At 34.2% G+C, this 27,953-nt stretch overlaps 1 protein-coding gene and 1 pseudogene across 1 annotated transcript in view; both read right to left on the reverse strand.

The window, feature by feature from the left end:
- The window catches only part of LOC119039097 (acyl-CoA synthetase short-chain family member 3, mitochondrial-like), a 31,623-nt pseudogene extending 16,095 nt beyond the window's left edge, over window positions 1-15,528 (reverse strand).
- TP63 (tumor protein p63) overlaps window positions 1-27,953 on the reverse strand; it is a 222,155-nt gene that overhangs the window by 186,473 nt on the left and 7,729 nt on the right. The gene's annotated exons all lie outside the window — the stretch shown is intronic.

The raw sequence follows: 27,953 nt of genomic DNA on the forward strand, positions 1-27,953 counted from the left end.
AACATTTTCATTGTTGGTACAAGCTAGATAACAACAAATTTGCCACATTTTTTTCTGAATATGTCTTCAATGCACCATTATTTTTGAAAGATGTTTTCACTTAATATAGCATCCAGGTTTACGGGGGTGTATTTTAATTTTGTTTCATTTTCAGTTAATTTTGTTTTTTCTTTTGATGTTTAAAATTGTCATTTCATTGTCTTTAGGCTTCTACTTTTCTAATGAAAAACCAGGCATAATTTATATCATTCCCTGAATAAAGCTCTTTCACTTTCTCTAGCTCCTTTTAAGTTTTTTTATTTGTTTGTTTGTTTGTTTGTTTAGAGGATGGCTTTTATAAATGTATTTATGATATACCTAAGTGTGCTTCCTTTGTATTGTGTTGGCCAAAAAAATGTATTTTATTTTTTAGCAATAACTTTATTCATTTTGATATTTTGAGTTTGTTGGCTATCTTCCGTATGGTATAACATTGACCATTTTCAATTAATGTCTTGATTTGATTGCTATTAACTTCGACTAGTCTACCCAACTATAGAGCATCATCCAGCAAGAGATCTCCAGCACAAAACTTCGCAAATCACTTTTGACATGTTCAATGGATCACAGCACCTTCTCCATACATTGCACAAATCTTCTTTTTCCACTTCAGTTGCATTTTACCTTTCTTGAAGTAATAAAGCATAATATGCCAAAAACATTGCGTATTTTCTTCCATCTTCAATATTAAAATGGCTACACAAAAATTCACCAAGTTTGATGTTTTTATTTGAATGCATGCTGTTATGACAGCTGTCACAATACAATCTAACAATTGTTTCAAATGAAGTTAAAGACAACTAAGCGTTAGTAAAACCATGTTACAGAAAAAAAAATGAACTTTCTGGCCAACCCAATATTTTTCTGCTTGGAGTTTCCTGGGTTTCTTAAATGTTATAAGCATATCTTTTTCATAAAATCTGAGGAAATTGTATCTATTACTTATTTAAACACTTTTGTCATCTATTCTCGCTTTCTTTTCCTTCTAGAATTTTAACATTTGTAATCTTATTTCACATTGCCTCATATGTCCTTGAGGTGCTGTTGATTTTTCTTCAGTCTTTTTTTCATCTTAAATAATCTCTGCTTCAAATCTACTGATACTTTTTTCATCTATCTCCAGTCTACTGTAAAGCTTATATGGCAGCTTTAAAAAATTTTACTCATTGCACATTTTAATATTAGATTTTATATTTTGTCTTTTACATTTTTTCTCTGTTTAAATTCCCTCATCTGTCTACCATTAAACATATATTTTCCTTTTACCTATTGATATTACTCATTATCGCTCCCTAAACTTTTTGTTTGTTAAATCAAACCTCAGGGCTATTTCAGTCTGTTGATACTGACTTTTTTCTTGACTTGTAATTGTATGAGGTAATTTTATACTGAGTATTTGAGGTCATATGATGTAGATACACTGGATTTTGTGGGTTTTTTAAAAGTTTGTGAGTTTTTGTACAAACAAGTAGCTTACATACTGAGTATTTATGTTGAACTTATATTAGCTTAGTTTTATGATTTGTTAGGACATATCTGTATAGACCTAAAGTGTTTCTCAACCTCCTCTAACTTGGTGAGACTTAACCTATAACCTCTGTATCTTCTGTGGATATTACCAATACTTAGTTTTAGGCTTTAAAAAAGTAGGTAGAGAGTAGGCCTTAGTACAGGACAGGAGTTAATGAACCATGGCTTGTGGGTCAAGCCTGGCCAACACTAGGTTATTTTGTAATTAGTTTTATTGAAACACGGTCACACCTATTTATTTATATATTATCTATAAATGTTTTCATACTACAGAAGCAGAGTTAAATTTTTACAACAGAGACCATATGGACCAGAGGCCTTAAAATTTTTCTCTCTGGCCTTCTACAGAAAAAGTATGCTGATGTCTAAGGAATGGTCTCTCTGATATATCAGCTGAATGCTAAGGACATTAACAAGAACTCTCCGCTCTACTTCTGGAATATCAATATCTCCAATAAGACACAGTCTGCAGTCTTTCTGTTCTGCTCTCATCTCTGGAGCACTTGCTTGCTTGTAAGCCTCACGTTGTCTCTTCCTGATCTTGGGAAGCTCAGCCCTTAGCCGGAGACCTGATAGGAACACCTGTGCAATTTTTGGAATTCTCCACTCAGCAAAGGTCTTCCTCCTGTTGCCTTTTCCTACAGATTCCTGCTACAGCAGCAATGTACTCTGCTTAAGATTCAGCTTACTGTGCAGAGTTTTAGGACATTGTTCTCAGGCAGAAAGCACGGACAATCAAGGAACTTACCTCATGAGTTTTCTTTCTTTCGAGTATAGCAAACTTGCACTATTTCTTGTCAATACCTGAAAAGTTTTCTCATATATTTTGTCCAATGTTAGTGCTTATAAATGGTCACAAATATAAGTTCCAATATCATCACTTTAAAATAGCAAATCCATTTTTTGCAAATATATATGAGTTAACAAACACATATAAATGTTTACTTTTTAATATACATTGAGCCAATTACAAGATTACACTCAAATTATCTTACTAGAGAATCATCAATTAAAATAAGCTTAAATTTAAAATAATGCATTATTTAATGCATTATTCTTCTCATAAGCTGCAAAGAATTTCTTTAACTGCCCTCCAGATCCCTGATAACTCACAAGACAAAAAAGCAAAAGATCAAATAATATTGTATTTTTTACTATTTTACTCTGTCTATTTCAAATCACTTATTAATATTAATTATTTCTTCTTCTCTCTCACTTTTCTTTCAATAGAATATTGGAATTCAGAGTGTAGGTTGAATCTGAACATTTTCAATTGTGTCGTTTTTGTATGATACCATACTTACCATAGAAATCTATTTCACTATTCTTGGTCCCTCTGTTGCATAGAAGAAATGATTCCCTCCAACTTGTAACCATTATTTTTGTGCCAGTGGTATTACTTTTGTTTATTAATGTGATACTTTTCTGGTTAATGTATAGTGTTTACTTCTTACTTATTCAACCAAAATGGAGTTTCTTTGTTAAGGTATCATATTTTTAATAGTATAAAATCAGATCAGTAGATGTTATTTCTATAGCCATTTGAATATCCAAGGAATTGGAAGAATAGTGTTTAATGAAATGTTACACATTAGTTTATACTTGGATGCATGCTTACTGATAACATATTTGATAAGTATGTTGTAACTATACACAGCCTCCAAAAATAAGAAAGGCGTAAATATTTAAATAACTGGATTCTTATGTCACTTATTTTGCTAAAGAAAACTATATTTATTTGAGATTAGATATTGGATATTTGTCATAGTCATTAGCACTAATAATCATGTGAATATAAATTTGGAGTTTCACACTTTTTAAAAAGTTTCTTTCTGATTATGTTTTACATAAAGAACTTAGGTTCAAATAGCACTTTCATAGACTGGAGGCTATAATTAAGTCAAAGTTATACTTAAAATTAAAAATAAAAAAGCAAGCCTTTAAAATAGAAGTGCTAATAAGACCTTAAGTGAACTTTCTTGTCTTGGCTGTAGAAATTAGCTGACTTTATCTATAAAAAGGGTAATTGGTATATTAGCTAGGTTACTTTCTGTTGTAAGTAATAGACACCCCAATTACAAGTGTCTTTAAAATAATGTATTTTTCACATTACAAGATGTCTGAAGTGTGAATCCAGAATTAATTCATTCAGTGGCTCAGTAAGAGCATTAAGGACTGAAGTTCTCTTTTTCTTTCTCTATCATCCTCGACATGTTGGCTTTAGTCCTCAGATGTGTCCCCTCATAGCTTCAAGCAAGTAGTGATGGCTGCAAGTATCACATTTACCTCATCCCCAAGTTTTTTAGACTCAAATCTACTTAGGATTTTTACATAGAATATACCAAACTGGGATCTGATACTGTACAAAAGGAGTTTAACATAAGCACCAGATTAAAATATCAAACAAGGCTTGCCTTTGTGGCTGGAGAAACAATTGATATTTGTGATATTCTCTTGTTCCCAGTGATATGCTGATATATGAGGAAAATATCCCTGAGTCGCAGTAAATGTCAAGTTCCATTGTGTAACAACTACAACCAAGACCAACTTTAAGCTGTAGAAATAGTGCCATTGAGTGCAGAATAGAGAAGAGATGTGTGGTAGCACTCTCTAATAAGGAGCAGTTTCACCTCGCAAATGCAATTAGTATATACCTGAAGAGCATAGTAGCAATAAAATAATTAAGTTAATAACTCTGATTATTCATGCCTTCATTTTTAATGTTATTTAGTTCTAAGTTTATGTACTTTATATTTAAGTATTGCCTTTGTTTAAAAACTGGTTTGCAAAATTCCTGAAAGTTTAATAACCAGCTGTTCTGAGCAGATATGAGCAGTTCTAGCCATTCCCCATATGCCTTTAATAAAATCATAGTCTCATTCCATATGGACATGTGAAAACTTAAGGATTTTTTAAAACACTACACCAAAAAGTTAATATTTCATTTCTTACAATAGTAGGTAAAACTTTATTTTATTTAATATCCAAGGCAGAAAATTGACCAATAGCCTAAGGACACTAAGATCAGCTAAACAGAACAAAAAGATACAAATAATGAAGTCTTATGATACCATTTTGCTGATATTTTATCAAGAAAAAACTACAAAATAGTATCTTGAATAAACTATGTGGCCAGAAGTCTTGAATTCTGAGGCAGTGTTTCTTTTTTTAATATATTTTATTGATTATGCTATCTCAGTTGCCTCAGTTTTCCCCCTTTGCTCCCCTTTGCCCAGTACCCCCACTCCCTCCAGCAATCCCACCCTTTAGTTCATGTCCATGGGTCATGCATAGTACTAATATCCTGTCCATTTTGTATCTACCAACTTTGCCTCTTAATCCCTGTGCCTTTTCCCTCATTCTTCCTCTTCCCCCTCCAAGCTGGTAACCCTCCAAAAGATCTCCATATCTATGATTCTGTTTCTGCTGTTTGCTTACTTTTTTTGTTAGATTCAGTAGTTCATAATTGTGAATATGTTGTCATTTTAATGCTTATGGTTTTGATCTTCTCCTTTTTCTTAAATAAGTTTCTTTAACATTTAATGTAATAATGGCTTGGTGATAATCTCCTTTAGCTTTATCTTGTCTGGGAAGCACTTTATCTGCCCTTCCATTCTAAATGATAGTTTTGCTGGATAGAGTAATCTTGGATGTAGGTCCTTGCTTTTTTAATCACTTTGAATACTTCTTGCCAGTTCATTCTTGCCTGAAAAGTTTCCTTTGAGAAATCAGCTGACAGTCTTATGGTAATTCCTTTGTAGGTAATCTCCACTTTTCTCTTGCTGCTTTTAAGATGCTCTCTTCATCTTTAACCTTTGGCATTTTAAGTATGATGTGTGTTGGTGTGGTTCTTTTTGCATCCAACTTATTTGGAACTTTCTGTGCTTCTAGGACTTGTATGTCTATTTCCTTCACCAAATTGGGGAATTTTTCTTTCATTATTTTTTCAAATAAGTTTTTAATTCCTTGTTCTTTCTCTTCTCCTTCTGGCATCCCTATGATTCGGATGTTGGTACATTTGGAAATGTCCCATAGGCACTTTATACTATTTTTTTCAATTCTTTTTTTCCTCGCTGTTCTGTTTGAATACTTATTTCTTCCTTATGTTCTAAATTGTTTATTTGAATCCCAGCTTCATCCCCTTCAATGTTGGTTCCCTGTAGATTTTTTTAAAGTTTCACTTAATGTAAACCTTTATTTTTCCCTGGGTCTTTTTTATATTGTTGCTGTACTCAGTGAGTTCTTTGAGTATCCCGATTACCAGTGTTTTGAACTCTGCATCTGATAGGTATAGTTCTCTTTGAGGGTTGTGTTCTATTCTTTCATTTGGCCCTTATTTATCTTCTCAATTTGATAGCCTCCCTGTGTTTGTATCAGCTAGACCTGTTTTGACTCTGTCTTTGACCTATTGTAGAAAAGGCACCTGTAAATTGTGTGGGGCGGAGTCCTAGGTAATCACCAGAGTGAAGTGACCTGCTTCACTGCTTTGTGGCTCTGTGTAGGGGGAGGGTTTGGGAGAAGGACAATGGAGCTGCCTGGATTCTGGAGGTTTGCCTGCCACATGTGTCCTGTGTGACTGGTGCCCTTCCTGCTATTGCTCTGATGTTGAATCCCAGAAGGGGTGAGTCTACATAGGTTTTAAGTCCATGTGGTTGCTTCAAGTAGAGTCTTCTGTAAATCTGGCTGTTTCTTCCACTGCCCTAAATACCACTGGTTTTTACAGCCAGAAGTTAATGGGGGTTTATCTTCCTGATGCTGGAAACATGAGCTGTGCAGTATGGCCTAGGGCTGGGTTTGCTCACTCCCAAGATATCTCTCTCTATTTTTATTCACCACATGTAAATATAGGATAGCTTTTTCCACCGCCACCTCTTCTCTGTACAACACCTTATCTCTTAGCTTCTCCATCCTTCTCTGAGTCTTCGCCCTTCCTACCAGTCTAGATGAATGTGGCTTTTTTAAATCCTTGGTTGTCAGACTTCCATATAGCTCAATTTTCTGACAGTTCTGGGTGTTATTTGTTTTCAGCTCTAGTTGTAATTTTCTCTGTGGTTGTGTGAGTAAGTTAAGTGTGTTTACCTAGGCCTCCGTCTTGAGCAGAAGTCCTCAATGTTTCTAATCTAGCTCTGGTTCCTATGTGATCTTGGTCAAGGGAAGCAATGCCAGATAATCTTGAAAGACTATTCTAGCTTTAAAGTTTGTCATTTTGATAGTTTAAAAAAATGTTGACTTTGAATAGAACTCTTCTAACCTTTATATTTTCAATTTATTGTATAAAAAGGATGTGAGTAGTGAAATAATACTCTCAACAAATAATTTGTTCAATTTATGTTGACTAATATTGCTGGGTATTTTATTATTATTGTTATTATTTTGACATGCCTATTATTGTTTTACATGTCTACTTCTTCCCCAAACCTCTAAGTTCTTTAAGGGCAGATGTTAGGGGAAGAGGTAAAGAAGGTAAAAGAATAAAGCCTGTGGGACAGTCAGATCTCAGTTAAAAGGTCAAATATGCATTTTACCATCTGAATAAGCACAGACAACTAATGTAATCTCTTGTCTAATGGAGATAAGTAATGAGTCTCCATGTTATTAGGTCTTTAAAATATTTTGAGAATTAAATGAGCTAAAGCACTTCATTTGTATTCAAGAAATTGTATATTATAATGTAATTTTCTGTATCCAAAGCACTTAACATTGTGCTTAGCACATATTAGAAACATACTGTTTGCTAAAAGCATAAGTAAATTAAAGAATGACAACAAAAGAATGAATGAGGCATTCAAATTATGAATTAGGTATCTTAGTTTATCTTGCTTAGAACTGACATTGACATTCTTTAAGATCTATAGCAGCTCATCCTCATGGACTGTAAGGAATAGTGTAAAAAATTTGAGACCCTTTCGTATGTCTGTAAATTTATTCTTCTGAGTCTTGACTACCACTGCCACTGATGAAATAGGGCTTAAAGTGACATGGACTCCATGGTTCCTGCCAACTTTGAAGTCCTTTCAGACTCCATCCTCTACTATTAACTATCATCACCCCTCTCTGAAACTCAAATGGTGTTTTAAAAATCAGTTGTGTATTTACTGATATTTGTAAATACTGGTAAAGATTACCATCCTCCAGATGTTCACAGAATGAAATTAGCAGGACAAGAGAGTCTTAGCTATTTTATGGGTAATAGATACTTTTTAGAATTTGGTCAAAACCATAAACTTGTACCCCAGAAAAAAATCTATTTTACAAAAACTCATTTTAAAAACCATTTCAGGGCTATAGGCCCTGGCTGGTATAGCTCAGTGGATTGAGTGTGGGCCTGAGAACCAGAGGATGATGGTTCAATTCCCAGTCAGGGCACAGGCCTGGGTTGCAGGCCAGTTCCCAGCAGGGGACACACGAGAGGCAACCATACATCAATATTTCTCTCCCTTTCTCCTTTTCGTCCCCTCTAAAGATAAATAAATAAAATATTAAAAAAATAAAAAATAAAAACCATTTCAGGACTTTATTGAAGCTACAGACTCCTCATTTTACACAGGAAAAAAAAATGAATCCAAGAAAATCTCTTAGTGGTCAAGTTTGGATTCCAACTACATTTCCTCAACTTTACTAATGTTCTCTTTAAACTATATGTTTAAGAATCTGAAGAACCACTACCCCTTTCACAAAAAAGACTGGTTTAAAGAGCAGATAGGAAGTGATATATTTATGTAAAATCACTTTTTTTCAGTGTCTTTAATTTAAGAATGGGAGTATAAAATGAAACTCTGAATTACAGAGTTACGGAAGACTTTTGGTGTTTATCTTGGTCACTTGTCTGGGCAGTGTTTGTTTGATTTCTCTACTTAGAAGTTATTCCCTTTCATCCCTTTCCATACTATGTTCTTGGGAAGGAAGGCACCCTGTGTAGTCTACATTGAAAGGGTAGGGATTTCTGATCCACCTACCCGAGGAGAGAGTACTGACATAAATCATTTAGAACTCCTCTGTTGAGGAAATTTGCCTATTCGGTCATATTTTTATTTACTCAGTCACATAATTCATATTAGTATGGACTCATGGATATTGATTTAATGTTTTTATGATGATCCAATACTACTTTATTAATTTTGTTACTCAAATGGTTTCAGCTTTGAGCTTTGGAAGCTTTATATTTGATTCCTTTGTCCCTTCATCATAACCCCATCACTGTGTTTGTGGTTTTTAATCTTAGTAAATCTTTACTTTATAGAACTACAAAATGCTCCAAATTCATCTTGTGTATATGCCCCAGCCCAAGAGTAAATTATTTTTCCAAGAAGCTATAATATTAGAGACAGGCATTAAAAACCAAATTCCTAGTGCTAGGCATTCTAATTGCTACTGGGATGGTAATGCTTCTAATTCTTTAGCTGACAGAGCAAAGAAATGTATAGGTATTGGTATCAATATTAAGCAAAACATGCATGAATTCATACTGATGTCTCAAACTCTAATCCATCATCACATGGGTCAGTCTAGTTCCCTCCAATTGCTTATCCATAACCTCTCACTCCAATGTTGGGAAATCTGACATTACCATCCACAAATAATTAACTTAATTACTTAATTCCAGTATACAAGTATAGTGGTTTCGGAATTGTTAAAGTTTATCTGCATAGGAAACTGCGTGCTGTTTTCCACAGTGCCTGCACCAGTCTGCATTCCCACCAACAGTGCACAAGGGTTCCCTTTTATCCACATCCTCGCCAGCACTTGTTGTTGATTTATTGATGCCATTCTGGCAGGTAGAGGTGGTATCTCATTGTTATTTTAATTTGCATCTCTCTGATATTTAGTGACATTGAATATTTATTCATATGTCCATTGACTACCTGTATGTCCTTTTTGGAGAAGTGCCTACTCAAGTCCTTTGTCCATTTTTTAAATTGAATTGTCTTTCTCATGTTGAATTGTAGGAGTCTTTCATATGTTTTGGAAATTAAACCCTTATCAGATATATCATTGGCAAATATGTTCTCCCATGCAGTGGATTATCTTTTCATTTTGTTGATATTTTTGTGGTGCCACAGCTTTTTATTTTATGTAGTTCTATGTGTTTATTTCTCTTCTCAGTTACTGCCACTGCCATGTCCGAGTGCAGGGACTGGCCTATTTTGCATCTCCATCCTTCTTACCAGTCTCCCTGTAACTTTTTCTGTATCCTTGGCTATTATATTTCAGTTTAGCTAGCTTTCAGTTGGTTTTCAGGTTGATTGCTCTGTAAGTTAGCTGTAAATCTGGTTTTGGGAGGGGAGCAGGTGAATGCAGCTTCCACCTTCTCTAAAGCCATCTAGGAACACCTTTCCTTCCTTCTCTTTTTGATTACTGTTAGAATGGTTCATCCCTTTACCTCTAAGTTATCTGAATCTTGACATTTAAAATGAGTTTTTTGTACACAACATACATTTGAATTTTTTCCACTTCACTCTGACAATCTCTATCATTTCATGGGTATATTCAGGCCATTCACAATAAGGTGATTTTTGCTCTTGATAAATTAACACCTACCATGTTGATAAGAGTTTTTCTTTTTTTGGCATTTGTTTTTTTGCCCCATCAACTCTATTTATGCATTATTCAGTTTTAATTGAGCATATTATATGATATCATGTTATCATCTCTCTCACGTAGCAATTACAATTAAACTTTCTTCTAGAAATCGGCCTGGAGTTCACATTATGCAATTTTAACTAATTAAGTCTGCCTTTAAGTAACATTGTACTACTTCATGTGTAGTATGGGTACTTTATAATAAAAAACCTGCCAATTCCTCATTTTCATTCCTTGGAACCCTGCTGTCATTCCTATCTCATAGGTGTATGCTTTAATCACCTAAATAATCATTACTACTATTGTTTTAAACTGTTCTCTTAAGATCGATTAAGAATAAGAAAAATATAAAAATATATATTTTATTTTACCTGCATTTTCTTTCTCCAATCCTATGGCTTGCCTCATGTAGGAAAAATACTTTTATTCAAGCATATTACCTATATTATTTCCCTTCTGTCTTAAGGATTTCTTTTAACATTTCTTTCCGGCAAACTCAATGACAATAAATTCCCTTAGTTTTGGTTTCTCTAAAAAGTGTTTAATTTTCTTCCACTTTTGAGAAATAGTTGCACCAGATGTGCAGATTTCTAAGCATGTGTTTTTTGTTTTGAGGGGGTTTTTTAGTGTTTCATTATACTGTCTACATTTCTGAACAGCTTTTCAGAAGTCTGCTATAATTCTTATTCCTTTTTTATCCTTGTTTCTTTCTAGGTAGGGGGATTCCCTCATATCCTCCAAATCTCTCATCTTTTTTCCAAGTTTGTGTTTGTGTTTGTTTGCGGTTTAAATATGATTTTCCTATGTATGTGTGTGTATGTATGCATTTGGTTTTTAGAACTTATCCTATTTCTTATTATTTGAGCTTTTAAGATCTATGGCTCTTTGTTTCTATACTTGGGGAAATTTCTCAACCATTGTTACTTTAAATATTTCTTTTGGCCAGTTCTATCTTCTTCATATATTCTAATTATAAGTATACTACACTTGGATATAGTCTCAAAGCTCTGTTTTATTTTATTTTTGCACTTTTATTTTTCCTGGTACTTCAGCTTTGGAAGATTCTGTTGACCTACCTTCCAGTTCACTGCTTTGTTCCTTGGATGTGGGCTATGAGTCTACTGATGAATTCATGGAATTCTTTTTTTTTTAAATTGAATTTATTGGGATGACATTGGTTAATAAAATTATGTAGGTTTAAGGTGTATAATTTTATATCATCTGAATATTGTATTGCGTGTTTGCCATTCCAAGTAATGTCTCCTTTCATCACTATTTATCCTTCCTTTTTCTCTGGTAATCACCATACTGTTGTCTGTGTCTATGTAGAAGGCACAGACATTCTTCATTCCTGTTTTACTGGTCTCTTTGTTTGGTTTGTTGGTTGTGTTTGTTTTTTCTAAAATCTACTTTATTTTAGGTACACAATCTCAGCCAGTATTAACCAGAGTGGTGTATTTATGACACTTGATGCACCTAAATGCATCATTATCCTCCAAAGTTCATAGTTTACATTGGTGTCCACTCTTGGTGTTGTACAGTCCATAGGTTTGAACAAATATACAATGACATTTGTCCACCATTATAGTATGATACAGAGTAGTTTCACTGTCCTAAAATCTTCTGTGCTCTTCATATTCATCCATTTCTCCCTAAAACCCAAGCCATCGCTGATTCTTTTACCATTTCTATAGTTTTGCCTTTTCTAGAATGTCATACAATTGAAATCAGACATTATGTAGCCTTTTCAGATTAGATTCTTTTACTTGGTAACATGAACTTGAAGTTTCTTCATATATTATATTTTTATAACTCATTTAAAAAACGCTGAATAATATTCTATCATCTGGATATACCACAGTCTATCAATTCACCTACTAAAGTACATCTTGGTCGCTTTCAGCTTTTGACAATTACGAATAAAACTGTTACAAATATTCATGTGCAGATTTTCATATGGACATAAGTTTTCAACTTGGGAAGAAAACAAAGGAGCACAATTGCTAGATCACATTGTAAAATTATGTTTAATTTTGTAAAAACTTGCCGCACTGTCTTCTAAAATGGCTGTATCATTTTGCATTCCCATTACAATGAACAAGAGTTCATGCTGCTCTGTGTCTCTGCCAGCATATTGTGTTGTCAAAGTTTTGGGTTTCAGCCAATCTAATGGATGGAAAGTGGCGTTTCATTGTTTTAATTCACAATTCCATAATGACACATAATGGAATTGTGAATTAAATGTAGAGTATTTTTTATATGTTTATTTACTATCTGTATATGGTCCTTGTTGAGATGTCTGTTCAGGTCTTTTGCCCACTTTTTAATGGGTTTATTAAGTTTCATTTGAGTTGTTTGTATATTTTGGATAACAGTCCTTTATCAGATATGTCTTTTGCAAGTATTTTCTGCCAGTCCATGGCTTGTTTAGTCATTTTTGACATTGTCATTTACAGATGAGAAGTTTTAAAAATTTTAATGAACTCCAGCTTATCAATTATGTCTTTCATGTATGCTGCCTTCTATGTTATAGCTTAAAAATTATTGACATATCCAAGGTCATCTACATTTCTCCTGTTATAGTTTTAGGAACTTTATACTTTTGAGGTTTACATTTAAGTCTGTGATAAATTTTGAGTTTATTTTTATGTAGAGTGTAAGTAAGGTCTGTGTCTAAATTATAACTATTTTTGGTTTGATTATTTTGTTGTTATTATTGCACATGGATGTCCACTTGTTCCAGCACCGTTTCTTGAAAAAGAAAATATCTTTACTCCATTGCACTAACTTTGCTCCTTTGTCAAAGATCAGTGGGCTCTACTTACTTATATCTATTTCTGAGCTCTATCCTGTTCCACCAGTTTACCTATTTTCTCACTAATACCAAACCGTCTTGATTATGGTAGCTTTATGTTGTTAAATCTCATGGTTGAGTGGTGTGAGTCCTCCAACACTATTCTTTTTTAATAATGTATTTACTATTCTGGGTCTTTTTCCTTTTCATATAAACTTTAGAAGTAGTTTGTTAATAGAAAATAAATAACATCCTGGAATTTTGATATGAATTCTGTTGAATGTATAGGTCAGATTGCGAAGAACTAACATTTTGGCAATATTAAATCTTCCATGTCTTTAGTTATTCTTTGATTTTTTCATCACAGTATTATAGTTTTCTTCATATAGATCTTATACATATTTGTTAGATTTATACATATTTCAATTTTTTGTGTTCTAGTGTAAGTAGTATTGTGTGTCATTTCAAATTCCACTTGTTCACTGCTAGGATATAGATAATCAATTGATTTGAGCATATTAAATTTATATGCTGCAACTTGACTTATAATTGCTTATTAGTTCTAGGAGTTTTGGATTGATTCTTTTAAATTTCTTATGTAGACAAGTCTGCCACCTACAAACAAAAAAGATTTATTTCTTTCCAATCTGTATGACATTTATTTAATTTATTTGTCTTATATTATCAGTTAGGATTTCAAACATGATATTGAAAAGGGTGGTAAGACAGAACGTTTTTGCCTATTTCTGATCTTAGGGGAAAGCTTCTAGTTTTTCACCATTAAATATGTTAGTTGTAGGTTGTAGGATTTTTTAAATTATCTGAAGGAAGTCCATTTATGCCTAGTTTTCTGAGTCTTTTTTATTATAAATAGTTTTGAATTTTTCAAATATTTTTGCAGTTTCTATTAATATAATCATGTGATTTTTCATGAGATTACATTGATTGATTTTTGAATGCTGAACAAGCCTTACATAACTAGGATTAATCATATTAGTGTAATAGTATTTTTCATTACCACATTTCCTTTTTCTTTCTTAAAATTTTCCACTTCTCCTTTTATCTCACTCATCTATTCTTGCATGTCTCCTATTTGATAATGCCAGCACCTGTGTCATATCTGAGGCTATCTTGATTATTTTGTTCATTTTGTAATTTTCTACCTTATATGTGCTTTGGAATGCTATATTGAAAGCTAGACATGTAATAGGGTAATAGGACCTTAAATAAGTTGACCTTAAATGTGATGATTTATGTTAATATAGCTGGAATTCAGGCTATAATTAAAATTTGCTTAGATATAGATATCAGAGGCTTTGAATATATCCATTGTCCTTACCATTATCTCATTTGACTTTGGGCCTTCCTCTGTTAGAGTCTGGGCTTTTCAGCTCTTTCAGCTATAATCTACTGCAATTATACTGGAGTCTAGTTGCTGTAGTGGTAAAGTATTGAGGAGGGGAAAAGGTCTATAGTATTCTAATTAAATCTCAGTCTTTTAGTGGGTCTGTATCTTAGGGTTGTTATTTTCACAGCTATTTCTCAATGGTATAGCTTTATTTCCTCCAACACTTATTCTCCTTTCTGACTGCAATATCCCTAATCTGTTTCCTTGAAGTCCTGACCCCTGTCCACTGTGTTACTTTTCTTAAAACATCAAGCCTGGTTGTGGCCTGAGTAGGAAGATCCTCCAGTGATGAACTTTTCTGGCAAAGTTTTTTCCTCAGATCATGGGCCTGTGGTGGAGTATAAAAAAAAATCTCTATATATTTCTCAGTGATTCCTCATTCTCTCCCTTTCAGTGAGGGATCTTACTGAGATGCTCAAATTGAATATTTGGACAGGTTCCTATTAGAAGCCCACAAAAGTGGGTTTCCCCCAAACTGCAGTTCCAAGGGGCCTCTCACTCAGCTAGTTAATAAAACTTCAAGTAATTCATCAGTATTACCACTTTGTGGCTTCTGTTTCAAATAAGCAGATCTCTAGTATATTTCTCTGAACAAACCATCTTTTCAGATTTTATGATGCCATTTGTCCTGCAATCTCAATTCTCTGAAAAATATTTTTTAAAGCTACTGATTTTTTCAGTTTCTTCAGCTTTTCTTGGTTGTAAGAGAAATACTGAGAAACTTCTGACTAATTTACATCAGGGCTGACCAACTCACAGCCCATCCTTATGGTCTGCATGCAGCCTGTGATGGCTATGAATGCGGCCCAATGCAAAATCATACACGTACTTAAAACATTCTGAAATTTTTTTGTGATTACATGTCACAATGTCCCATTAAATAAATGTACATATGCTCACGCTATTTGCATGCATGCACGGCTTCAGTTTTATGGTGGTGTGAGGCTTCCAGTGTGTCATCTTCCAAGGGCAGACAGTAGAATTGACACCATCAGACGTTACATGTGCTCGTGGTGACTGGGCGAGGCAGTGATTATCAATATTTCAACCAATCACTGCAATGTTAGACATTTAATGTTATTTAGAAGCCAGGTAGGCATTCTTACTTGATCATTAAAGGTACCTCCACGCCTTGGCAGCACCTCATACTATCTCTGCCATGCTTTACAATTGGCATCTCGCCCCACATCAGCAGCCAAGAGGGCTGTGGAAGGGCCCTGACCTTGCTTTCTATTTTCCTGTCAATTACTTTTCATAATAAAAGTAAATAAAGTCCCTTATGCATTGTTATTTTTTAATCCCAGCATGGCTTCTACAACATCTCAAAAGAAAAGGAACTTTGAAAAAGAATAATTACAGATGAAGGAAGATTGTTCAATGAAAAGTCAACAGGCGACTACTTTTTGTCGAGGCAAATAGGAAGGCACTCTGCTTAGTGTGTAGGTAATTTGTACAAGTTTTCAAAGACTGTAATTTGAAGGGGCATTATATGCAAGAACACGCTGCTAAATTCAATGCATATGAAAGATTGTGTCATAAGAACAAATAATGCAACTGAAAAAAGTCTGTCTTCTCAACAACATTTTTTTCAAAAAGTTACAACGCAGGCAGATTCCATTGTGAAAACTATGTGGTATAATACTTAATAGCAAAAATAGCAAAACCACTTACTGAGTTTATTAAGCAATCTGTAGAAAGTGTGGCAGATAGAATTTGCCCTGAAAAAAAGGGAGATATTTCTAAAATCAGTTTGTCTCATCAGACCATAGCCACGTGAAGTAAAGAAACTAGAAAATCTATTGAAAGAAGTTTGGATAGTAAAGCTGCTAGTTTTAAATTTCATGTTTTGGCAATGGTTCATAGCACCAATGCTACAGATAATGGCTCAGTGTGCCATTTTTATTAGAGGCATCAATGACGAATATGATGTCACTGAAGAAATGGCTTCTTTAGTGCTATTAAAAGATACAACTTAATCAAGAGATTTATATAAGGCAGTAAAAAACATGTAAAGAGAGTTTTTTGGTCCATTGTCCATACATCTGGTATAGTTACAGATGGTGCCTTGGTGATGGTGGGTAAGAGAAGGGCTTATAAAATTAATAGAAGACAATGCAATTGCCACCTAAAACTCACTTTTGGTGAAGTATCACAACATAGTAGATCAAGAATTTTTATGCACAAAAGCTTTAAAAACATCATGCAAATCATCATTAAGACTGTGAATTTCATACGAGCCAAGGAATTGAATCATCGCCAATTCCAGGAATTCCTTAAAAGTATTAATGCTGACTATGGCAACATCATTTACTTTCTGGAAGTAAGATGGCTAAGTCAAGGACAAATGTTGAAAAGATTTTATGATTTGCAACATGTTATCAAGTCATTTATGGTATCAAAAAACAAATTTGTGCCATAACTTGACAATGAAAACTGGATTACCAATTTAGCAATTTTAGTGGATTTTATTGGTCATTTAAATGAGTTGTTCCTGGCTGGTATAGCTCAGTGGATTGAGCTGTGGGCCTGTGAACCAGAGTATCTCAGTTCGATTCCCAGTCAGGGCACATGCCTGGGTTGCAGGCTAGTTCCCAGCAGGGGACACACAAGAGGCAACCATACATTGATGTTTATCTCCCTATCTCCTTCCCTTCCCCTCTAAAGATAAATAAAATCTATTAAAAATAAATGAGTTAAACATGCATCTTCAAGGTGAAAACCAACTTATCAATACCATGTTTCAAACCATAATAGCATTCCAAATGAAACTGAGATTATGGCAATCTTAAATTAAGGCAAACGATTTTATGTATTTTGACATGTGGGCTGAACACAGTCCTGTGAACAGCAAAAAATATGCAGCCTTGTGTTTCGATTTGATAGCAGAATTTGAAAATAGATTTCAAGATTTTCTAAAAAATAATCGATATTTTGCTATATGTGTGGCTCCATTTTCAGTTGACATAAATATGTTACCTGCCAATTTTCAAATGGAACTCAGAGCTTCAATCTGACCTTCAACATAAAGAAAAATTTGATTACGTCTCTTTACTGGACTTTTATAGATCCTATCTTCCCAGAGACAAATCTCCCTTGCTTCACAATCACACATTATTCACATCATCACTATTTGGCAGCACCTATACTTGCAAACAACTACTTTCAAGAATCAAACACATTAAGAGTAACATTAGAACTGAAATATCTGACGAGCCCCTTGAGAACTCACTGAGAATTGCAACTATTTCTAACAAACCAGATACTGATGCACTTGTGGTCAAACATCCCGCTATTTTTATGTTTCCCTCTTTTCTTTTACTTTTATAATAAAAACTATTTTTAAAAATCAATGACATTTTTTTACTTAGATACGCATATTTTCTATATTAGTCATCAGAAACCTGAGGCCTGTGCAACAATTTTAAAAGATTATCAAAAGGGCCACTGCACAATTGGGTTATTATATAAAGAACTTTTTTTGCTTATGTTGATGGCATATTGACATTTTCATATCATGAAAATTATGTACAGATCTTTATCAGTTTTTGTTACTGTTTGTGTATTTAACATGTGGTACAAGAGAACTCTTCTTCTTCCAGTGTGGCCCAGAGATGCCAAAAGTTTGGACACCCCTGATTTTTGCATGTTTGAGTTAAACCAGAATTCTACATAGAAGCAGATCTCACAATTTTCATTTACTTCTGTTCCAAGAGACCAAAAGTACCTTTAAAATGTCACTAACATTTCTTTTCCTCCCTCAAACTCTGTGAGTCAATGAACACGTTAACTATGGCATTTCTTCTTAACTGATAATCAAGGCTTGACATCACTACAGAATTCATTGCAGGGTGCTGTAGTCCAAGAGCTGTCTCGTGATCTTTCATTCAGGTGTTCTCAGTGGAATGCAAATGCTAAAATTTGGCTTCTCTCCAGTAACCCAATTAAGATAGCTTCCAACTCATCAAGCTGAACAAAAACTGTACTGAAGGCATGTGACAATGGAAAATAATAAGACATGGCATGAAAAAGCTGGGCCAGGAAATGTTATGTTGAAATTTGAGTGTTGGGTGTCTCCGAACATAAGAGACTTCTGAGTAATCAGGTAATTAATACAAAAAGGAAAAGAGTTTGTAATTTCTAAATTTTTCAACTTATTTATTCTCTTGATCATTTCTTTAAGGTTATTTTAAAAAATATTTCTGTAAAAAGCCATTACAATATTGGCATACCTGAGAACTTCAGTCTCTTCCAAAATCCAAATAAACAAAAACACACCCTTAGTAATATTATTTTTCTCCCACAAAGATACAGCTAAAAATACTTCTTAAAATTAGTTTATACAAAATTAAAAATATATACACCAAAAACGTGGGCACTTTTATCCCATGTAAATATTCGACTTCCTAAATATAATTTCTTTTCTTATACATACACCTGTGTTTAATAAGCTATATTTTTATTTCATCATAAATGATCTCTGTCATTTGTTTCTTTGGAATAACTTTTTAAAATTAAAAACTTGGTGTTAACATTCTTTCACTTAAATAAATATTGCACTTCATATTTTAGAGGGATACATCTACTGGTTTTGTACTTGAGACATCTTTCTAGCAAATGGATTTTATGCTATTCCAGCTTTAGTTAATAAGCATGAAGTTGTCTCACAAATAAATGAGAGATTAGGTATATAGCATTTACACTGAATAACATAAACACACACAAAGAGAGAATGTAATCATCATTTGATTCTTTAATCTCTTCAGTCTCAGTGGAGGGTGGGCTGAAATTCAACCATTTCTCCCCCAAGCACAAAGAACCACATGAAAGACCTGAGATACTTCCACTTAACACACTATTTTGGTGCTAAAATAACAAAGACTAAGAATAAGTTTAGATTTAATCCCTTAAAAATATAAAGGTTATAGAAAACTACACAGGCATCTTATTATAAATTAAAGATGGGCAAAAGCTTTATGAAAATTAAACACTCCAGGAATTTTTGCTTAACAATTATAGCTCATGAAAACCTGCCTGCCATACACATAAAAAGGTCTAGTTTTAGGTAAATTGAACTGGAACATCTGGAAAATTGGGTTGAGTTATTATGATAAAAATGACAACTATAATAGCAATAAAAATGTCCAGCAGGCACCATGACTTGAAAACTGTACTTGTGTTGATTCAATCAATTTAAATTTAGTACAGAGTTTTAGGAGAACTTGTTCATTTATAACAATAACATATAATTGGGACAAATCAGAAATTGAGAAATAAAATTGATTGCCCTGTGTAAATACAAAAATATAGTGGATCTCTTTGGCAAGGTCACTAAAGAAATAAAACGATCTCTGCCAAAACTAGAATGAAACTGATCAAATATATTGACATATCTCAAGGAAGAATGTGCTAGTGGATGGTGGGGGAATTTGTTGGTTATTGGTTAGAGCTGAAGAACAAGGAGAGAGAGAGAGAGGTTCTGATGGTTGGGTCTTTAACTCCGTGTCAGCACGTGTATATTCTGGCCCAAGAAGACGAGTCTCTATGTGGAATACCTTTGTGGAGTTAGCTGTGGGAGATGAATGCAGCAAGCTATTGAATTATCCAGCTACCTCCCATTTTCCTGCTATACTATATTTACCTACAAATATGTCGAATATTATTTGGTATCCTCCAACAATGTGTCTGCAGAAAAATGTATGCTTACTGGCCAACAGAAGCTTATTCAAAGTAGCTGTATTTCTCATTTTAAGAGGTAGTACATTGGCTTTCATATTTTCATATATTAATATCTGAGTGTTTGGTTAACCAAGAAATTAATCTCATGCTGACACATAGGCGTCTAAGCTTTCAAGTTTGAGAGGTACTCAGGTAATGTGCCTTCTACAGATGACACGTACACCCAAAATAAGGTCCATCTCTGTCAACGTCAACACTTCTGTGGATCACCTTTTGACACATACCTTTGACGCTACCACAGTTTTCCATCTTGTCTCATCTAGAACAATAGCCCTTAGACTTGGTCTCTATAGTTTCTTCCCCACTCAGCACACAACAAAAGTTATTATTTAAAATGTAAGACAAAAAATCATTATGAGAGAAAAGAAAAATATATGTATATATTCTTTACAGCCCTACTTACTGACCATTGATATTATTTCCTAACTTCTTCTTACTTTTTTTGTTCCAGCCACTCTGATCTCCTTGCATTCCATGCCTGAAATTATCTTTCCCAAATTCCTTGATTTTTCTTTTCTGATCTCTACTCAAAGGTCACCTTACGTAAGAGGCCTTTTTAAACAAACATCTCACTGAGTATAGCATTCCTTCCAACACTGACATCCTTTCTCTATACACCTTACTGTGCCTCATTTTTATGCAGAAACTTTCCTCCTCTCAACTTATCCTGGGCTTACAAGTGGACTGAAGGTATAAGATCCACAATATCAGGGGTATGTTTCTTCTCACTAGTGCCTGGAATATGCTATAGATGGTACTTGGTACACTTTTTAAATGAATAGTTGCAAGAAAGAAATAGTATATAATAACAAAAATCTTATTAGATTAGATCCCAGGAATTGAATCCTCTTTTGTCCTCAATGAAGCATCCTTGTGAGGGACATTCAGCAGTCACTGGGTCCCTACCTTCAGTTTCCTTATCTCTAAGATGAAACTAAAAATATCTATGTGGCTCAAATACTCTATGTGAAAAGGTTTTATAAGACAAAAACCCTGAAGAACTTATAAGGAATCTGAATAAACAAGATGTGCAGGCTTAGAAACAGGATAGGTGAGGAGTTTAGTAAGAAGAACACTGAATTAATTCTGAATGAGAAATGCTGAATATCAGTTCAGACTTTCCCAGTGACCAGCTCTGTGACTTTGATTCTGCTTCCCAACTCTCTAAAGCCTCATCCCACTCCCACCCTCCAGAAAAAAAACTTTCTCAATAAAAATATTTCACTCTTCTTAAAGAAATTGTTTCTTGGTCATCAGGGAAAGCAATATAAGCAACTAAATATTTTTTAAAACTGTTTATCCATAATTTGTTCAGTCAGGAGTTATTTACTGAGCACCCACATGTGCTAAATGCTGTTCTAAGTGCAATAAGTCAAGGCACAAAGTGGACAAATATCCTGTCCTCATGTTTTGTACTTTGCAGTGTTGATAGACAGATAAGAAAAAAATAAACAGTAACTGAGTAAATGGAATAGTATTTTGGAAGGTAGCATATGTTATATAGACAAAACAGCATAGTAAGAAAATGAGGGTTGAAAATATGCGACACAGAAATATCTAAATAAACAAGCCATCCCTTCCCCCTGAAAGTTGAACATGTGGGTTTTCAAACTTCAGTGTGCGTTACAGTGCCCTGAAGGATGTGTTACTAAACAGCGCTGTGCTAGGCCACATCTCCAGCTTTTTGATTCAGTAGAGCTCATATGAGGCTTGAAAATTTGTATGTCTATTGCTGTGCTCTCAGGACCACACCTGGAGAATTAATAGATTAGAAAAATGCTTTTTGAATTTAATGTATTCACGACTCCCCCAAGAGTTCTTGTTAAAATATAAATCCTCACATATTGGGACTGATGTGGGCCCCCAGATTCTATATTATTCTGTGAACTTCACTTTGAGTAGTGAGGGTCTAGTATGTGAACCAAAACTTACAAGGAAGCATGCACAAAACACATTATGAAATAAATAAAAATGAAGACAATACTTGAAGAAAGGATTGAACTTTCACAGAGGCGATTGTGAGGGTGAGCAGAGCATACAGACTCAATATAGACTGGGGTGTGAGATAGGCCAATAATAGATTATGACCAGAGCCCTGGCTAGTATAGCTCAGTGGATTGAGCATGGGGTGCAGATCAAAGGGTCGCCAGCTCAATTCTCAGTCAGAACACAAGCCTGGGTTCTGGGCCTGGTCCCCAGTGGGGGGCCATGTGAGAGGCAACCACACATTGATGTTTCTCTCCTTCTTCCTACCTTCCCCTCTCTCTAAAACTAAATAAATAAATTTAAAAATTGATTGTGACCAGAAAGGGAAGTAAAGATAGTATGATTTAGGACAGAATAACTTCAGGTAATGATGAAGTCTAGGACATGGTTGTGTGGGCCGGTGTCTGGAATGGAGTGAAAATTGTAACACCTTCAGTTGAGGGCGTCCAGGCACTGTGAGACTTATATTGTAGGAAGGTTATCAAAGGAATAGAGGAGTTGCCAAAGGATGGCAGAAGAGGAAAATGGAGCCAAAGCACGAAGGAAAATCTCCGAAAGAGCAATGCATTGTCACGAAGTTCAGTAAATCTCTTTGATGAAAGAGACCTCAGAAGACATGGGACTGTGGACTGGTAGTAGATAAAGAAGAATTTGAAAACAGCAGTGTTGTGCAAGATATATGTTCGTTTCTTTTCATGTCCTCTGAATAAAAATCAATGTGTGTAGAAGGCTTTGCTTCAGCTGGGATCAGTGGGCAATATGAGTGTTTCCAGGGAAAGAACAGCTTTTAATTAAGATATTCTAGCAGAAAGTAAAAGGAAAAAAGTCAAATATGAAGAGAAAATTTGTTCAAAAGATGTTGTTAAGTCAGAATATCACAATAGAAAAGGGATATCATATTAGTGGAGTGGAAATGGGGAAAAAGTAAGGTTAATCTGGGTAGAGTTGAAAGTACATGGAAGAGAGTTCTATCTAAATTGGGAAATTACAATAACAGAATTAGTGTATAGTGCAGTTATGAGTTATCAGCAGCAAAGGAGGTAGCAAAAAGAGTGAAGGATTAAAAGATTATTAAAGGTGGAAAAATTACTGAGGAACATGTATAAAGGACTCATGGACAAAGCCAAAACAGGGTAGGATTGAGGGTGGGAGGTGGGGGTAGGTGGGTGGGGGAAAGTAGTGAGGGGGAAATAGAGACAACTGTATTCAAACATTAGTAAAAATAAAAATTTAAAAAATAATATAAAATCACTTTTTTTTTGCCAAAAAATATAGTGAAGGAAAGAAGATAATTAAAAAAAGAGTTTTGGAAGTGGTCCCAAGTTCCCAAATTGGGCAGTTCTAAGTTTGTGCAGTTGCAACTTTGTGTATAAGGCCCTATTAATTCTGACTGAAAGTTATGCATTTCCATAAGTCTATTAGATTGTCCTCAACTCTGGCTTTTCAGGGTTGTATTAATGGTAAAAATGATACTTGGTAACATTTCCCCTTTTTGGATTCAAACTATTTTACTAGAATGTGAATTAGTTTTTAGGGTCCCTTTTGTAAGTTTCTTTATGCTTAAAAATTATTCCTACATAGAATTTACTGGCCATAGAAAAATCATATTGCAGAAATAAGGATCTTACTCATCTTTGCTATGTCTAGCCTGGGCAGGTTACAGAGTCGATCAGTGCCTCAATTTCTTCATTTATAGAATAATGATAATTAGCCCTGGCTAGTGTAGCTCATTGGATTGTGCACGGACTGGGGACCAAAGGGTCACCAGTTCAATTTCCAGTCAGTCCACATGCCTGGGTTACAGGCCAGGTCCCCAGTGGGAGCCATGTGAGAGGCAACCACACATTGATGTTTCTCTCCCTCTCTTTCTCCCTCTCTTTCCCTCTCTCTAAAAATAAATAAATAAAATATTTTTAAAAAGAATAATGATAATTAGAGCTACTACCTATATGTGCATACCACGTGCCAGAGTCTGTCTTCAGCTATTTCTATAGTTGACTCAATTACCAAAACAACCCAGTCACTTAGGTACTACTATTATTATGCTCACATATACATGAAAAAACAGACACATAGAGATTAAGCTGACAGATCTAACAACTGGTAGAGAGAGAATCGATCAAGGCCCATAACCCCCAACTGCAGTTTCTTAAGCATTATGCTACTATCCCTTGATTAGAAATAGATAATAATATCGACTATCTCTTTAAGTGGTTCAAAGATTAAAGTGTAAAATTAAATATTTAAAGTGCTTAGAACAGTTTCTGGCACATGGTAAGAATCCCATATATAGTAGATACTTAGCTTGTTTATGTCTCATCTTCATTTTCTAAAAATATAGGATCAAAAGTTGAGATGTTTTAAAATTAGTAATTGTAGTTTCTGTAATTATAATTGTAATTGTAGTTAATAAAAAAACTGCTAATTAAAACTACATCTCATTTTAACATCTATTAAATTAGCAAGACGTAATAACATCCAAAGCTGGAACTATGGCAAAATACACCAGCACACCCTTTCAAATAGGCATGTTTTCCAGAAACTTAAAAAAGAATACATCCTGTTATTTGCCACATTCTCACTTTTTAGGGGGCAGCATTTTCTAGGGGGGGAGCGGCAAAATCTTTAGGTAAGAGTCCAGGGTTCAAATTCTAACTCAGGTGAGAATGAAAACACACAGAGTTTCTTCCACTTACTGGTTAAGTCACCCTAGTTAAATAGGTTATTTCTCTGAGAATCATTTTCCTTTTCTGCAAACTGGGAATATTAACTAAAAATATATTTTATGACATAATGCAAGTAAATACACAGAAGTTTGAATGAATTGAACATATATTATTTTGCTTACTTTCAATATTCGTTCCCTAGAACAATCTCAAGTAAGTAACTAAAAAAAGGTGGCTGTGTGATATTTTAATTTATAGTAAAACTTATAGTCAACCTAAAGGCTCAATAAAGAGAAAGATAAGTGTATTAAGTTGCATTGCTATGAGATCATTATGCAGTTAGTTATACGATAAATGCATGACAAAGGGAGAGTTCTTATGTAATTTATATAATTACCTACCTAGAAGATGACATGGAAAACAACTGTTTTAACCAGATTTTTTTCTTTGCTGGCTTCCATTATGGTTGAGAACATGTTATTTATTTAATAAATAATTGTATATGATTAATATCCAGTCACAAGTACTTCTACCTGAACATGGTTCATCTAAGATACCTAAAGTGCTCTGGCATTTATGTGTTTGCCTGAGCTTCGAAGATCTTCCTTTACTTCTCACTTAATTCAGATGATTCTAGAACCAGATTTGTAATAGTAAAAACAAATTGTTATAAACACCGAGTTTTATATTGGTCACATATCCAACATCTAGCCTTTAGTAAATATTTACTGAACATATTGAATAGTTTTGTAGTTTACGAAAAGGTAGAATTATTTCAGGCATTCATCATTTCCCTTTTCCTATTCTTCCTTATCACTCCAAACAGTATTTTACATTTATAAGCATTTATAAAACCCTTTAAAATGTGCCTAGCAACTCAGATAAACTAATACTTAAAACATTTTTCCTATAAAATCCAAGTCATATATTTTATCAGTTTTATGTTTTTACTTTTGAGATGTTGCTGTTACAATTTTTCATTTTTTCTTACAAAATGCCCAAATTTTACATTGGCAGAGCAAAGCATGGGCTGGTTAAAAAAATGCTTTGTGATATTTTTTAGCTTATTCAGGTATATCTGTTTTCTTAAGAAGCAAAGAAATACAGAGCTCCTATGACAGAGAGAAAGACAAAAAGAGAGGAAGAGAAGTACAAAGGAAAAACTGAACTTTCTATTTTACCATTTCAAAGAATTCAAGACTTAAAGGTGAAACTGTATTTAAATTGTATCTGGAACAATAAGGTCAGACTTCAAATGCCAGATAGGCCAGTAGCGGATTCACAGACAGGGCAACGCTGCAGGTTTTTCTCAGTGAGAAGAGATACTGTGTCCCATTAGGCTCTACATGAGAGGGAGTCAGCCAGTGTAAAATCTAAGAGGGCCTACATGCATACCAGTGCCAACCTGAGGAAGTCGTTCATTTATATTTCAAGTTAGCACAATTAAAGTAATCACAATCACTGAAGTGATCACAATTAAAACCACAACAGCCTTTATTAAAGGCTGTACTTGTGATATTTTAGGTGTATATTATCAATTGAGATGTTGAAAAAAATTCACTTTGACCAGAAGTATTTTTGTTGCTCCTAATTTAGTGCAAAAATCTTGTCAAGCACAAAGTTTTTATTCATTGCCTGAGATAACAAGTGCTTTAAAAAATAATAAAATGATCCCTGGCTGGTGTAGCTCAGTGGATTGAGCGTGGGCCTGTAAACCAGACAATTGTGGTTCGATTCCCAGTCGTCGGGGCACATGCCTCGGTTGCAGACTGGTTCCCTGCAGGCCAATTCCCAGCAGGGGACGCACGAAAGGCAACCATCCATTGATGTTTCTTTCCCTCTCTCCTTCCCTTCCCCTCTACAGATAAATAAATAAAATCTTAAAAATAATAATAAAATGAAATATGCATCTTATTACCACTTTTTATTTAGAGGAGTTTGCAATACCATGAAAAAATTGGAGCAAAGTTTTCTCATTGAATAAGTAATTCAATAAATATACTATAATCATTATGGACTTAAGAATTAAATGGCACTATTTAATTCAGTTTTATGTGTATATATATCAAATATAAAATAGATGCTTCAATGAATCAAAAAAAGCTAATGATGAATTTCAAATAAAAGATTTAAAGCTTGGTATTTTCAAGAAAGCTCTAAAAATTGAGGCAATGTCAGAATATCCTGGGGGATTAAGTTAAATGCAATCAGCGATCTTAATGCATAAGATACATGACTTTAAAAGCAAAGTCTCCATTGCAGTGTTACCCCTATCATGAATTTATATGTAATATACTATTTACTTCACTCTATACTACCTTTGTAATAAAGGTTACATTAAAAATTTACTCTAGGTAACCATGTGGATGATTAAACTATCTCACCAGCTTTCAATTTTGTACTTCTTGCCTCAAAATGCTTTAACAGTCTTAACCTTATTAGAATGCTGGTTTTGCCCTCAATTATGAGAGACCTACCTAGATTAATGGGAAGTGAGAGTGGGTGGTAGCTGTTGAAGTTGGCAAATTAAATTTTTTTCATTTCAAAAAAACCAAACAAAAAAAGGCACTGAAAATTTGAAAGTGGTAAGGGGATTTTGAGCCCTTACATTTCTCTTAAACTTAATGATTTCATTTTGAAATTGAAGAATCTAATTCATAATAAATAGAGAGGAATAAGTGAAGAATGGAAAGCAAATGATAAGAACAAGAATAGACAATTCTCCCCATCTAAATCATCCACAAATATTATGGCTTACGGTAAAACAGAAATGTTAATAACTGTCATTTCCAAAACCTTGACTAACCAATAAGTACATCTCACCCCATGTCCATTTCTCATCCTATTTTAAATGGAACAAAGTGACTTTCAGAGGTTGGGAAGTGCATAATTATATAGACCAGAGTCTTTGGACTTTGATCATAATTATAGTGCTTTCTCCATCCATCACTTGTTGCTTGAGGACTATTCCTTGCTGAGTGCTTTAAAGAAGATAGAAACCCTGTCAGGACAAATTTGAGCTGCAAAACAGCTAATCAGAAACTTGGCTCTCTCAACTTGAAACAGATTGAAAATTGCCACTTTAATCTCACAATCCATTTGGCTTTTAAGTAAAATGAGTACATGAAGTCTGTCTTTTGGAAGGCATCTGTCTGTTGTTCATACCCCTGGATACTGTTTTATGAGCTTCTGTTGGGACATTAGGTCCAAGTTT

This window comes from Artibeus jamaicensis, unplaced genomic scaffold (genome assembly GCF_021234435.1).
Source record: "Artibeus jamaicensis isolate MK-2021 breed Jamaican fruit bat unplaced genomic scaffold, CSHL_Jam_final scaffold_474, whole genome shotgun sequence".
NCBI lineage: Eukaryota > Metazoa > Chordata > Mammalia > Chiroptera > Phyllostomidae > Artibeus > Artibeus jamaicensis.